This window comes from Opisthocomus hoazin, chromosome 23, assembly GCF_030867145.1.
Source record: "Opisthocomus hoazin isolate bOpiHoa1 chromosome 23, bOpiHoa1.hap1, whole genome shotgun sequence".
In the NCBI taxonomy this organism is placed as follows: Eukaryota; Metazoa; Chordata; class Aves; order Opisthocomiformes; family Opisthocomidae; genus Opisthocomus; species Opisthocomus hoazin.
This window is the reverse complement of record NC_134436.1, coordinates 11,869,477-11,884,345: the sequence shown is the minus strand read 5'-3', so window position 1 is coordinate 11,884,345 and position 14,869 is coordinate 11,869,477.

Here is a 14,869-nt window from a genome sequence, read left to right as displayed (position 1 = left end):
GCTGTCGTAGCAGTCATATGAGTATCGAGAGCGGCACAGTCGTTACACGTACCAGCAAAGTGGTGGGTTCACACATACACACAGGGACGCACACGCACGTGAGCAGCCACAGATCTTCCCCTCCCCTCCAATATCTCTGATAAAGCTCACGCAACGCAAACTCCCAAGGAAGAGCTCAAAGAAACTTGGAAATCCTCACCCTGAAGTGTTCCTCCTCTGATATACCTGCCACATGTCTCTCCCAGCCAGACAGAAACTTTGTATTATGGGAAAAAGCATGAGAAATTTGCCAGGATTTCTTACCTGAGTCCGTGGTGTTTCTACTTCCAAATCATCTCCAGAGCGAGAAGTAACAGGTCTGCCGGAGATCATATCCCAAGAGCACGAAGACTGAGCCATGGTGCTGCCGTCACAGCGGGCCAGTTGATGAGCGAAGGGTATCTCCAGGTAGCTACCAGCTGGAGTACAGAGAGAAAGAAAGAGATTTCAAGACCTTTAGGTCCAGTGAATAAAGGGAAGAAAACACATTTTTCTGGGGACAGGAGGGCAATTTGATCCTGTGAAGTATAAAGCCCAGAAACCCTGCGATTTCAGTGATAAGCATCTTCGCAAGCCGCCCGGCAGGGGAAGCGTGCCTGCCGCCAGGTTGGTGGGGAAGGCTTTTACCTGGCTCTGTAAGCACCGGTCTGCAGACTTCGTTTCTCTGTGCGCCAGGGAAAGAACCTGTGAGCTCTGACGCGAACTCACGTGCTGCAGCTCAGCAGCGCTCACACGTTGTCCTCGTCTCCTGCCAGAGGACCAGGGTGTGTGGCGTCCGATTCCAGTCTTTCTAGCGGCGCCGAAGGCCAAACTCAAAACTCAGTGGAAAAACTCCACATTATGTAAGGAAAAAAAAACCACCTTAGGTATCATTTAAAACAGACGCTGAAATCCAAGCACCTCCCGACAATGTAAATAGATTTAAAGAGATAGCATCCTTAAAGCACAGAACATGTGCTGATTTTCTTTAACTATACCAATATTTTGTACATGTCTTGCACACTCTACACAGAAAAATCTCTCACACTGTGGAAAATCAGTGTTGTCATTAAAAATAATGATAAAGAAGCTGATTTTCTTCATTTTTTGAGGAGAACTTTCCCAATATCAATTTCTAATGCTTTTCTTTGACATAAAATCCTACCGCGCTATACTGGACATCAACCAACCAATTCTTGCGTCACGTATTTTTCATGTCAATACACAATCCTGTAACTGTGAATGGTGACTTCACACTGACTTCTTTGGAGCCCAGATCTGGCTGATGGTTTCTAGGTGCTTAAGAACAGAAGTTCTGTCTCTGCTCCATTAAATAATGGACTATTTAACTCGGAATGAAAAAAAACTTGAGCTCGTTTCACTGGGTCAGGATTTCACTCCTGGTATTTACAGATGTGACTTGTGAAATGGCAGCAGGAATTAAAGAATTTCTGATTGCTCAGTGGAGATTAAATACAAACAAGGAGGATTTTAATTTCACACTCCAGGTGCTGCCAAATAAGAAGAAAAGCTAAATGGACACATCTCAAAAATGCTAATCGGTGCTTAGCTGTTGGCAAAATAAAACATTGGAATAAACCATGAAGCTTATTTTTTCAGCAGAATTTCTGGTCTGACAGACGAGCACAGATGCTCCGACACCAGTCTCTCATGCAGCTCTTACACCAGCTGCAGGGGCGTTTGGTTGCCATCCCCCCCGTACCCACACCACCACCCTCCTAACGGGAGTTCGTCTTTTGGGGCTTTACACACATCTTAGTAATTGACTTGCGATTTCAGTAATTTTTTTTCGTGGCTGTTCTGTCAGTACTTTTCAGCACTTACAAAAATCAAAACCAAAATGGAAATACGGAAGTCCCACCGTGTCACGTCACGGTGCCGCTGCGTAGGTCACCAGGTGCCTTCGGACACCCACAAGCTGGGTAAAGACAGAGACGGTGAGAGCTAGGGAGGGCCATCGTCTCTGCAAGTAGCACAGGACGAGGCACATACTTGGAGTAACAGGGTTTGTCCCTGCTTGCTGGCAGCGGGGTCACGCTGGCCGCCAGAGAGGCCCCGAGCCCCTCGTTTATTTTGGCCGAGAACCTGCTCTAACAGCTGTGGACCATGGTCGGCATCATTCCCCCTCGGCCTTCTGCCCCCCGCTCCCCAGCCTGGCCCCATCCTCTCTCCTCCGCAGTGTCCCAGCGGCCCTCGTTAGCTGCTGGTGCCTGTCGCTCGCTCTGCTCCACATCCTTCTCAGCACAGACAGGCTGGGTTTCATCCTCCAGACTTACTGCTGAATTTCTGAAATTCCCCACCACACCGAGTCTCTCATCCCTTTTCATTCCCTTCACGCTCCCTTCCCTCGAGTGTATTTCAGCACAACTTCTGCTTTGAAGGCAATAAAGTTGCATGAAATGCTTGGCTTGAGTCAGGTACGTTGACTAGATTTTGTACATTCTAGTTTGCATTTTCTACTCCACTGTAACCTTTCCCTGTTCGTTTCCTTGTTTGATTTCTTTGGTTCATGCCTTTTTTATCGAGGAGTCATCTGCAGTGTTTACACCAGATCCTGAATTCTCAAAGCTCAGTGATTTTCAGAAAAGCCCAACAGAAACTGCAGTTTATTTGAACGCTGTGAACATTTTCACTAAACCCAGACCTCATTAACATTTTTGAGACCGCCGCTGGCATCAGACTGCTGGAATCAGAACCTTCAGATGTATTTGTGACATTCAAACTGGGCAACTAACGTATTTTCCAACATGACTACAAGTCTCACTTTGGTGTGCCAATGAAGACCATATGACCAATGCAAGTATGCAATGACACAAGATGACATCAAAACCAAACCTTCCCAATGGTTTTTAGAAAAAGACTGCTTATGGGAAGTGGAGAATTGTTCCAGCTGAAGGCTTGTCCACCTTCAGGTACAAATGTTCAATACAAATAGCACTGGTGTAGCAGCAGTGGTGAGCCGGTCCCGACCGAGCGGATTCGCGTTGGACAGCCCTGCACCGGGCACGCTGTAGGCTACACCAGGGGTCACACCAGGCTGCCGCGCTGTCACTGCGCTCCGCCGAGGAGGGCAGAGACAGAGCGGCTGGGCGGGCGCCTGTCCTCCAGCCAGGGCCAGCCCACCACAGCTGGGCAAATTGAAGGTGAAGAACAGAGTCTATTATTAGCCAATGTTATTTTCCTGGAAACAACCACCACATTGTAAAAACACAATTAGATTTTATCTCACTGCTATATACGTGTTTTTTAGAAGAAAAGGCAAAGTGATGAGAGGAATGGGGAGGAGAGGATAAGGGAAAGGAGAGAAGGAAAAGAAAAGGTAAAGAAAAGGATGATCTTATGTAAGAACCACGTGGCAGGTATCTTAAGTAGAAAAAAATACAAGGTAATATGATTGTGAGCTGTATTAGGTAATGTGAAAGCAAAGGACAGTATGAAAGTAATTTTTTAAGTGAAATATAGTGCTGTAATCCACATTCTTTAAAAATGGAGTTTGTCATTCAGGCGCGCTCAAAGCAACTGGACTGTCAAAGTTCAATCCACCAAGACTACTTCATGGCAGAAAATGTTACCTGACGCAAATTCCACTTTCAACTTAGTGTTTTGCAACTGCATTCATTATTTCAATATCACTGTTATTTCAGCATTTGTACCTTCCCTCCAATAATTTCACCCTGATAGTCTCGACTGTTGCTATGGAACTCACAAGGTCTCAATGTGGATTACCATGGTGTTTCATACTGAGAAATTAATATACTGAAAGATTAAGCTACCTGACTAAAGTAATACAAATGCACATGATTTGCTTCCGCCATGTGCTTTAATTACAAGGTCAGTCCTCGTCTCTGTTTAGGCAAATGACTTAAAAGTGGGAAAGAAACTGTATAAAGAATTTCCAACATAGAGGATGACAATGAGTCTTTTACCTATGAATCAGAAATTCACTTCCAACCTTAATCTACAGTGACTGAAACCCACTGATCTTTAATGGGTAGCTTCGTAGAAAGTTTGAGTAGTTTCAGTCCACTTTCTGATAGATAAATCCCCGTTAAAGACTCATATCATGGGTGATCTCACTTGCAAGACCAATACTCACAATTCATCTCAGAATTAATGAACTCCAAAAAGATTCCTAAAAAAAAGTACAGTCAATTCTTTTCTTCAGTCTACTTCCCTTTTTTTTTTTCTCCCTATACGCAGTTCGTGTTTTCGGCTGAATCAGACCCCTCTGGCCAGCTGTCCCATTCCAAGGCACATGTCCCCAAGGCAGCGCTGCGCTACCGCCCTGGAGCTCCTCCGCGGCCCAGGCAGTTGCCCAGAGTCGAAGGGCTTCCAGGACCCAGAGCCAAAACATGAGAGAGACTTTGCTGTTCCCCAGGTGTACTTAAAAGTCCTGGCTGCTGCAGCTATTGCTCCTCCTTGCTCATCAGACAGCTCCTTTACTTTCAGCAGAGGCTGGTGAGCTCCGTGGCTCAGCACCAAGAGCATGTGGTTGGGAACCAGGGGCAAACATGGGGAGAAGCAGGACTGCTCCAGTTTCTAGTGAGGGTAACAGCCATAATGAGTCCCTCCACTACCAGGGAATTTCTGAGATGAAACACCTGAAAAAAGGACGACGTGTCTTGCTGCCAGAAAAAGGCAAAAGAAACTCCCAAAGTCCTTTACTGAAACTCACTGAAAAGTCCTCTCTGATCCTCATCCCATTGATTGGCTTAACACCAAATATGTGAGAAAAAATATATTCTTAACTTAGCTTCTCTAAGCTGTGCTTTACAGGGAACAAATCAGAAGGTCAGACGACACCAGCCCCTCCTCATTCTTCCAGAGACTCTCCGCGTGAACTGGGACGGCGCATGGCCAGAGCACGCGCTACGCTCTCTCCCCAGAGCCGAGGCCCTGGGCGCAGGAGAGGCGTTTTAGGGCAGAAGCAAACGGGCCGGGGCACTCCACGTGCTGGTTGCTGCGTGTGGCTGCCCCAGCGAGGCTGCGAGCAGCCCGGGGGTGGCTGCAAGACAACGTGTCCCCACGCACCTCGCGTCCTGGACAGAAAAACTGCAGCCTCAGACCTTGGAGTTACACCCCAGAGGTGGCAGTCCTGATGCTGTGTCCCATCAATACAAAGTCTTCCCACAGTCTTTGATTTTGTTATTTTTCATCTGCGAGGGCTAGTTCTGAAAATGCTCAAATACTGCATCGTTTGGGGGGGGGGACATCTCCTACAGCTTTGCTACCAGTTCATAGGCAATTTATCCCTTTGGTTAAAAAAACTCCAAAAAGAAAAATCCACTCTTATTTGCTTTCCAAACCACTACCTTGCACTGTGTTATAAGCTGTTCCATTTTTTTGATCACCCAAGCAACACCAGCAGTGTATCGCAAACAAACATACCACAAGCATGTCACAAACTCTCCCATCTCACTACGACTCTCAGCCTTCATCTCTCGTCTCGGCAAACACATACCCACAAGTTTCCCTAGAGGTTTCACTGCTGCTAGAAAAGAGCTGTTTTGTGGATCCCCCTGTTAAAGCACTGTCAGAACACCACTGACACAGTATTCCCAAATCAGATTCTCGGTTCTGCAATGTTTCCTCCACCGTCTTTGAGAGTTAGGCAGTTTTGACAACAGCAGTGCGGTTTGAGAAAAAAATAAAACACACACATGCAAACCCACATTTAGAATTGAGGAATGGTATCATCTTCTTGAGGTGAAAAAAATTTCCACATTTTCTTTTAAGTATTATGAGAAAGGTACCCTTTTCATTGAAAAAGGCTTCTTCATTTTTGTGGAGGCTTGTTTCAAATACAGACAGTGAAATACGCTCGCAACTTCTTAGCCCTCAGAAGTCAGATTTTATGCCATAAAATTTCCCACCTTAGAGGCAATTCTCCAGTGCATAGCTGGCACAAACCACATTCAGACTGGCATTCTCTTTACAAAGCATCCTGAACCACTCGTTTTTACCACTTTTTAGAGGCTGGATAAGGACAGCAATTACTCTACACGGTCACACTGGCAGACCACGTTATCCTGTCCGGGATGCCTGAGACAGAGCCTTTCATAAATGGAGCACTCAAATTTAGAAAGAAAAACGTGGCTTCTGTTAATATGCCCAAATCTGGCTGCAGCTGACAGGCCATTAAAGCAGAAATGTAATTGCATTTTAAGAGTTTTGATTAGCTTAGCTACAGGTTTGGCTGATCAAGGTGGTCAATAGGCCACAGGTCCACAAGGCACCATTCAAGCGTTACTGAGTTCTCGTCTGAAAAACACTTTGCAGCACTCAGTCGAGCACCGGGATCCCAAAGCCTGAATTTGGGTGTTAATGACACAGTAACACCGCAGCAAACAGACCAGAGCATCCACGTGATTCTCTGTAGGACCCCAAAGGATTCCCCACCCCTTATCTTTGACTAAATTCTGCTGTTTCTGATTACTGAAATTTTGCCTTTGAAATCCATGGGAGTTTGTAATTAAAGATTACAGAATTTGGGACCTTGTGGGAGCATTTTCAAGGAAACATAAACTTCTTGTTCAGAAACTTCCTAACTCTAATTATTGCTCAAGTAGCAATCTTCTAGTTATGAATCTTTAATTTGGTAGAGCGACAAACTTAGTGATATAAGGAGATACGCACTAGAGGTTGCAAAAGAAGGTAGGTTGCCAAGAAACAAACATTTATTTCTTTAATTAGCTCAGAAAATTAAAGGGAAGTATAATAACTTCACAGTATAAAAATGTGTCCCGTTATCTTGGAACCTTGGAAGGAGGCTAGCAAAGCAGAGTCTTCATACAAGATAAAGCAAGGCAAGATAGGATACAATGAGATTAAAAGAGAATGATTTTACTAAAGAAGTAATTCCGTTTATCAGAAATACTGGTTTTCACTGAAGTTGCACGAAGGGGATGAGAACAGTCTCCGATCAGAACCTAAACTAACTGGTCATTAGGGCACCCGACTGCAGAGCTCTAGAGGACGGGTGGCAATTCCCTGGCTGCCTCTGAGGCCAAAAGCACCAGGGATAGGAAACCAGAGCTCAGGCCTCTTCTGTACTGGCTCAGTCTGGCCTTATCATGGGTGGAAAAGTTTGAAACTTCTGGTGGTAGTCTCAGCAGTGTCATATTCTCAACAGCCCTAGAAGTTTGCTGCCTTCAACATATAAAAAGGCTTCAGATACTCCTGTATTCAAAATGTGACGCAATCGTTCTTTGCAATAAGAAATTGAGACCCTTCGTTTTCATACAAGCGATCAGCTTGAGCTAAGCACCGCAGAAAACCTCACCTTAAGGTCCTATGGAGGATGTGACTTTATCTATTCTTAATTCAGGAGAATTAATTAATGTCTCATGACATACTAGGAAAGCTAAGAGGTGAGATGAAGAGATATGTGAGCAGCTCTATCATTTATTAGAATTCGGTACCTAACTTGGTCAGGCACCTGGTTAGGCATGAGAAAGCAGAGCGGGTGCGGACAGGGAGCGTTTCGTGACTATGTAAAGAGCATTTTCCTGGGAAGGGTCAAATAAACCCAGAGACCTTTCTGTTCTGTTGCTTTGGTTCTTCCACACAAGCAACAAAATAAAACTACCTAAAACGTAAGAAGGCTTAAGAACTTGCAGCTGACAGAGGCAAGTACACGCTATGGCATACAGACACCTCGGAGGACCTGAATGCCTGACGTCCAGTGTGTCCCAGAAACTTCGAACTGTGAGTCTCGCCTTCAACGGCGACACTTCAGCGCGCATTTCAGCTTTGGAAGACTAATCCTTGCACGGATGCACATCCCCAGGTGTCATCAGAGACGGTCTCTGTTCCACCCCAGACCAAGCGTGGCACAGCCAGGCTCACCCTGATTTCCCAGCACTGTAACCTGAACCTGGGAGGATTTTTGCCAGTCCCAGCTGACCTCGGGCCTCCCTCTGTAAGGGTGAGCAGTACAAACTGAGGCTGGCATGATGCCTCTCTTGCTTTCCTCATGTTCACTTCTTTTCAACCTAATGTTGAAAACAGCCTTGTTTTGCCTACACTAACACTTCTTCTACCATTAGCACCACGTCCTGCTGACAGAGGACTTGAAAAGTACTAAGGACAACAGGACGCATGAAAATGGGAGTAGGAGAACTGCTGTTGTGTAACAGAGGTTGCTGGAAATTCCCCTGCTGGTTTCAGAGCACTGCGCTCTTCGCCATGAACTGTCCTCCTGGCCAGGTCGCGCTGGTTCCATGCAGCAGCCCCTGAAGCACCTCAGCAAAAGCACCGTCTCTGGGGGGCGTGGGGGGCAGTGACACAACCTCCTGCAGACTGGTGTCTGTCAGGGAGGGGATGGACAAGGAAAGCTCTTCCTTAACGGTTACACGACCCTCAGTATCACTATGGGTAGCGGAAGGGATGCTAGCAGCGCTGCTGTGAGATTCAACACTTCTGGAAGTGCTACATCGCTCCCGAGGGTTGGGCAGATGGAAAAAATGAGTCTACAGTGTAGCATTTACTCTTTGAATCCGCATAAACAGACAGAATTCTCATGTTTGACTAGAAAAATGTGTACGCAGGTAAAGATAATGTGTCTGGGGAAACCCAAAGAGTGCGTTACCACTGCATGAATGCATCTGTAGGTGGGAAGAAGCAGCGAGCACGTCTTGCGCTTGGTCCTCTGGGCGCGGGGCCATGCGGAGGTCTGCGGCGGGGTCCCTGGCACAGCCGCGCCAGGGGACGGCAGCAGGACGGCCCGGAGGGGAGAGGAGAGGCGGCACTGCAGTGGGAATGCAGGCAGCTGCCTGTCTCCTGCCTGCAGCAAGCCTGTGGCAGAGCGCTGACGTGCTCTGCCCGTGCTCGGGGCGTGGGGTGCGGCCAGGCTGAGGTCTGCGGCCAGCAAACCCCGGGCAAAACGCTCCGAGAAAGCGGCGCAGGGCACCTGTGCTGTGCTGGTGCCTGGGCGTGATTGCTTTTCTCCGAAGCCTCGCAGTACTCAGCTGTTCGGGACCGCAAGACGTGAACCAGCAATACTTGAGTTTTCCTGCACCAAAGGTCCATGGACAGAGCGCACGCTCTTTTGGGAAGCGGCCCTCATTTTGAGAGCGGCAAAAGAAAACCCAACCCCTCGGTCTTTAGGACCATTGCGCGTGCCAGGCCTGAGTGTGGGGGGGGAACATTCTGTACATTTTGTTCCAGTTACCAACAAATGTTGATCTGATCATGTTTTGGAGACTGTTTTGTGATTCATAAATATTCATATATTCATATATTTCAAGCTCCAATATATCCTGAATGAATTTCTAACAAAATTACACGCTTATTTGAAAAGTCTTCATCAAGAATGACTGCTGAGTTTGTTTTGCTATGTAATTTTTATGGAAAGATTGGCTAGAGGAAAATAGTGCCATTAAATACAGCACGTGAAGTGTCTAACTATCGGGCAGTAATGCAAATTTGATTGCATTGTTTCTGTTAGCTACACTAAACAATAGAATCGCACTGAAACAACGTCATTTCAAATCCAATGTTCTGCTCTCATATTCGTAACTAGAGTCACGTTGGTTATTTACGTCAGTCGTTCTGCCAGCACAGATCTAACAGCACGTAACTCCTTACCGAGACGGTGCAAACAGCACATCACGAGTGCTCGCGGACCACTTCCAATGTCACCGCAGCCAGAGAAATATGAAATTTAATGTAATTGTTCTGAAGGAAATACGCATCTGAATCTCTCCATTCCTTTGTAAATAATAGAAGTGTGAACAGTTACCTGATTGCCCTGAGATGTGTTTTATTGCTTTAACTGGAATCAAGGTAATGAGTCTGTTAATTTGTTAATAATAATAGGCACACTGTTCTGACTCTCCGATAAATTTCGAATGATAGTTGACAATAAGTAAACTGAACAATGCAAGACATTTTATGATTACATTGGCTAACCCCCTAAAATAAACATATTGATCAATTTCTGTTATATAAATCCCTCCAAAACCTTAAAAGAAATTGAAATTAGAAATAGAAGCTGAAATCTAAAACAGTTTCATTCTCTAGGAACCTTGAATGATTGTTCCTCCATGACAACCACAGTAAAAATGGAAGTTTTTAATATACTCCTCCTTTCCTAAGTGTTTAATATTTAAACTCACTGCCTTTTCGCCTTTCCCATTCCTTACCTAGTCCAGCAAGATGTCAGGGAAGATAAAAATAGACCTTTATCCATTTTTAGGGTCTATTTTTATCTTCTTGCTGTGGTTCTCTACCATTCAGTGTTAAAGACCATTTTTTCTACTTTGGCAAGAAGATACTATTTCTCACAGACACTTCCTCCAAAGATAAACTGATTTGGGATTGGTTTTGTGATTTTTCTACTGTTTTGAAGAAAGTATTTTTTAGAAAAGGTAAATTGCATTGGAAATGTAGAGGTCTTGCACGGTCAGTTACAGAACAACGCCCGAGACCCCTCCGTTCACGCCTCGGCTTCCCGGCAGGCGCTGACGCGTAAGGACTCAGCCGCTAGAGGGTAATACGAGATAAGCAAAAAGGGAACTTCGTGCCCTCCAACCTGAGCTACAGCTAGTTTCCAGGACTTAGAAAAAGTTCAGACTGTAGTGGCAAAGTTTCCCAGTTATTTTCCAAGACTGCCTGGTGACAGTCAAAAGCTGTCGCTGCCCACACGAGGGTGACGTGGAGGGGCTGCCGTCAGGACACAGGCACACTCGTGCGAAGGGAGGTGGGCTTGGGGGAAGAGCGTGGGCTGGCAGCTTCTCTGCTTGAAAAGCTACATTGACAAAGGGAATGCTCTGTAAACTCTAATGAAGGGGGAAGCCGCGAAGACAACTGGTGGAAGTTAATTTCAATGTTGCTCTCAGGCAGGTGAGCCCAAACGCCCCTGAAGCTGCTGTTTTTCCAGAGTGAAAGTGAAATTTGATCTAATGGAAGTTTGGCCTTATGAATGAGAAATCGGGTTTTCTAGTGGAATCACAGAAAGTAAAGTTAGAAAAGACCATCCTATTTGGGCCTAAGCAAATGCTGCCGAGAGCCCTGGGAACTTTTCAGTTACCTTCCCAGACTGGATGGAAGGGCCACTGAACGCCTCCCAGGCACCAAAGACTAGGTCAGGGCTACAGACCACGCTACAGACCTTACTTACAGAGTTTATAATCTGAAGCGCATCGTCCTCCCTGCTTTCAAGTGACTTAAGGACAAAGGTTTTTGCTAGTTCCTTGGGGATAAATACCTCTGCGCTGACTCATGCAGGAAATTGCTGAGTGACATGCAATAGCTGTTACACTCTCAAATCTTTATGCACGAGGACAATACAAAGTGTTCTAGGCAAGCTGTTCGATTTTGCTGGGATTTAATTTCCCCAACACTTCCTTCTTTTCATTGATTCAGTGCAAATGAATTTACAGATACAGCTTATGTCAACAGGATCAGTACTGAAAGCTGTGAGCTGATCAAAAATGCCTATGAACACCGCACCTGACTGACCCGTACTGGGTTCAGATCAAAGGCACCGGCAAGAAACGAGATCCATGTATTGTAGCAATACTTGTCAGACATTACGAAAATAAATGCTGTGGTCACAATTACAGATAAGTTACCTTTGCCTTCTTTCAGGAAATAAGTAACTGAGATGGCATGTGCAGTGAACTTTTCTGTGTAGGCTTGGGTCTGGAGTAAGCAGACTTCCAGCCCTATTAACAAATCCAAGCCTGTCATCAATAGATTGGCTTTTCATCCCTGGGAGTCCATGAACTACTTCTCATGCCCAAGAAAGGCCTGTGGACTATCGAGTGAGGGCTTTGTGGTGAGGACGGGAAGAGGTGTGAAGAGGGAGAGAAAGGAGGTGTTGCATGCTGCCTGTCTGTAGGACCCTAACAGCCCTGTTTGGGGTGTACGCAGGCAGCGTAGCGAGAGTGGCAGGCAGAGCCTGCTCCAGGTGCAGCCACATCTGACGCTTGGTTTGAACCTTCCCTTACATTCCATCTCCATTTGTACTCTGAAATTTGGCACCCAGTTTTTGATTCCAGACAGGAGGCACCCACCAGATCCCACTGATGGCCTCCGCGCCTCGAGCTGTGCCCGTGCTGCCTTACCTTGCCGTCCCCTGAGATCCGAGGAGAATCCCGAGTCAGGTGGGTGAACAGCGTCCAAGATTCCGCAGCAAAGCTGCCATACACAGCCAGCATCATTTTGTCTGACGGCTCCTGACACTTCATCGATCACACGGCTCCTTCCATGGTAAAACCCTGAAAGATTTCCTGCAAGGAAATAGACACTAATTAATAACAAGCTGTTCCTCTTTCGAGAGAATTATGGGCTGACAGAGCACATGTGAGAGAGACTCTGAAAACGTGTCCAATCACACTTCGTAAGCCTGTAGACTCTGATCTGCTACACTTGTTGCAAGAAGTTCGATCAAGTCAAATCACTGCCAAAGGTAGACTTGGGCATGTAAGACCAAGATATGCCTTCACCATATTAAAATATGCCTAGAAGAGCACTCAGAGCTTGTACGTTTAACAAGTGTGCATTCTCCTGCAGCAGTCACAGCTCAGATGCTTCAGCATTGTTCCACCACATACGAAGACTTCAATAAAGCTAATTAAAAAAAGAAATGAGAATTTGAAATACACCAGAAGATCAATATCTGCTGGGATTATCAAAGGCACTTAATTGTAAAGCTTCCCCGTCCACATTATCTGTCTCTATACCACTCTAATTACTACTGAAAATCTCTTTATATCTGGAAAGGGAAACTTTTTTTTATCACTCAAGCAAAGAACTATACGGTCAGCACAAGCAGCAGGGTAAAGCCTTTTTAAGCCTTTGATCAAGTATTATTTGGAATTATTTTATCACAGTATAGTCTATGGTTTATATTAATAGCTATATCTTTCAATGTATCCTCTTATTTCACCCCATTTTGAAGTGTTTCAAGAAAAAGGAGAATGTTTTTGCTTTTAACTGCATTGTTTTGGAGGACAAATCTCTGCTGCTGGGTTTTTCAGTCCTGGCTGTGTGTTGTTACGGAGTCACACAGGATAAACGCTGCCCACTGAAGTGCCCACTAAAGCTTTCCAAGTCACAAATGACAAGTGGCATGCCATGAAGAAGGACCACCTGGTCTGGGCATTTTTATGTTTATGCTTGTATTTTAATAGCCCTTCGGATTTGTGAATGTGTTCACAAAGGAAGCAGGCCTGTGCTGACTATTCAAACAGTTTTTCTCCATAAATAACGGCAGAGCAGGTTTGTTACGTCCTCTTGTGGGGACTGTGAACCGTTTTAGTATTAGATGGACAAGGAACTTTGCGCCCTGCCTTTGGGAACGGAAAATCTCCAAAACCTGATCAACCGGTCAGGGGCAGGGCGAGGCTGCGAAGCCCTGCGAACACTGCAGAGCCACACGGCCTGTCGTCTGTGAGCGACGGAGGCGGACAGGAAGCAACCAGCCAACTACTGCCTCAAGCTCTTGTAAATATTCATTTTAACTCACTTCAATCTCCTCATCCACAAACTTTTCAAAAAAGGCATGACATTTCAAAATCAAAACCCTCAAAACTGAAAACCAAACAACACAATCCTCCCTCCTCCTGGTTTTCTACGATTAAGGAAAAAACTTCTTGTGCTTGAGAGGATGTGAATTATGAACCTAGTGTTCGCTGTTCCAGAGAGCCGTCAAACCCAGAGACAGGCAAAGAAGTAAATCATTCAGTGCCTTATCTAACTCCCATTAAAGTCTCTTAGATATCATGTTTATGAAGTGGCCAGCACTGGAGCAACCCCCTGCCATGATTTCTTAGCAGACGTGTAGAACCCATGGACAGCTTTGCTTCACCAGCAGAACCAGCACGTCTGCGTCACGGCTACACGCTGATGGAAATTACGTTGCTACAGAAGATGGGTTTCTGTAGAATGTCTCAGACACTCTACATCCAAACCATTACTTCTCCGAAACAATGACCTGGGGCATTATCAAAGAAATTCCAACTCATCAGCTAAACTTCAACGAAATGAAAGGAAACCATGTTAAAGCTTTGCATTTTTCTTTTTTTAACCAGAAAATGATGACAACAGCAGAGCAAAACAAAAAGGCCCTGCCTTGTCGTAAAGTCAAGTCCATATCCTCTGACGTTACTTAGAAAGAAAGCAGACAGCCACTGGGTCAGTAGAGGGGAAGAGAAATTTCTGCTACGTTACGGGTCAGTTCTGGGATAGGCCGAATACCCTGTCTCGTGCCGCTTGCTACAGGGAAGCCGAGATAACTTTGTAATTTAGACTCAAGTTATATTGGATGGATCTTCCTAAAATACCTGTTAAAAAACAAGCTACACTTTATCACAGCAGCATCACATAGTCAAATGGATACTTTTAAATTTTTTTCTCCTGATCCCACTCTACTTTGTCGACTGAACCTCAAAGTCATTGTGGGGAAAACACCCTCAAAGGTAAGGGAGTTGAAGTAGGAGTCAACTCGTCCTCAAGCAGCCAGCTAGGAAACTTCTGCTAAATGTTGTCGCCGTCTGTCTGGGATGATTTAGGGAATGCAGTCAACACACCACTGATCTCATTTTCAGTGCAAACAATAAGCAAAATAAATGTATTGACTCTTCAGGGCCTAGCCATTTCTCTTCCCTAAACACCAAAAATTAGAGTCGTCTGCTGCTGTGGACCCTAGAATCCAAATTTAGTTACGCAGTTGGTATAAATGTGTCCTTAAACATCAGCAAGTTAATATTGCTGCGATTCATCATAGAAGAACTCAGAAAGGCTTGCTGAGGTCATCTACTAAATTACTGAGTCAGTTTACATATCTAAATTTCAGCATATACTGAAGTACCTTGTTAAACTG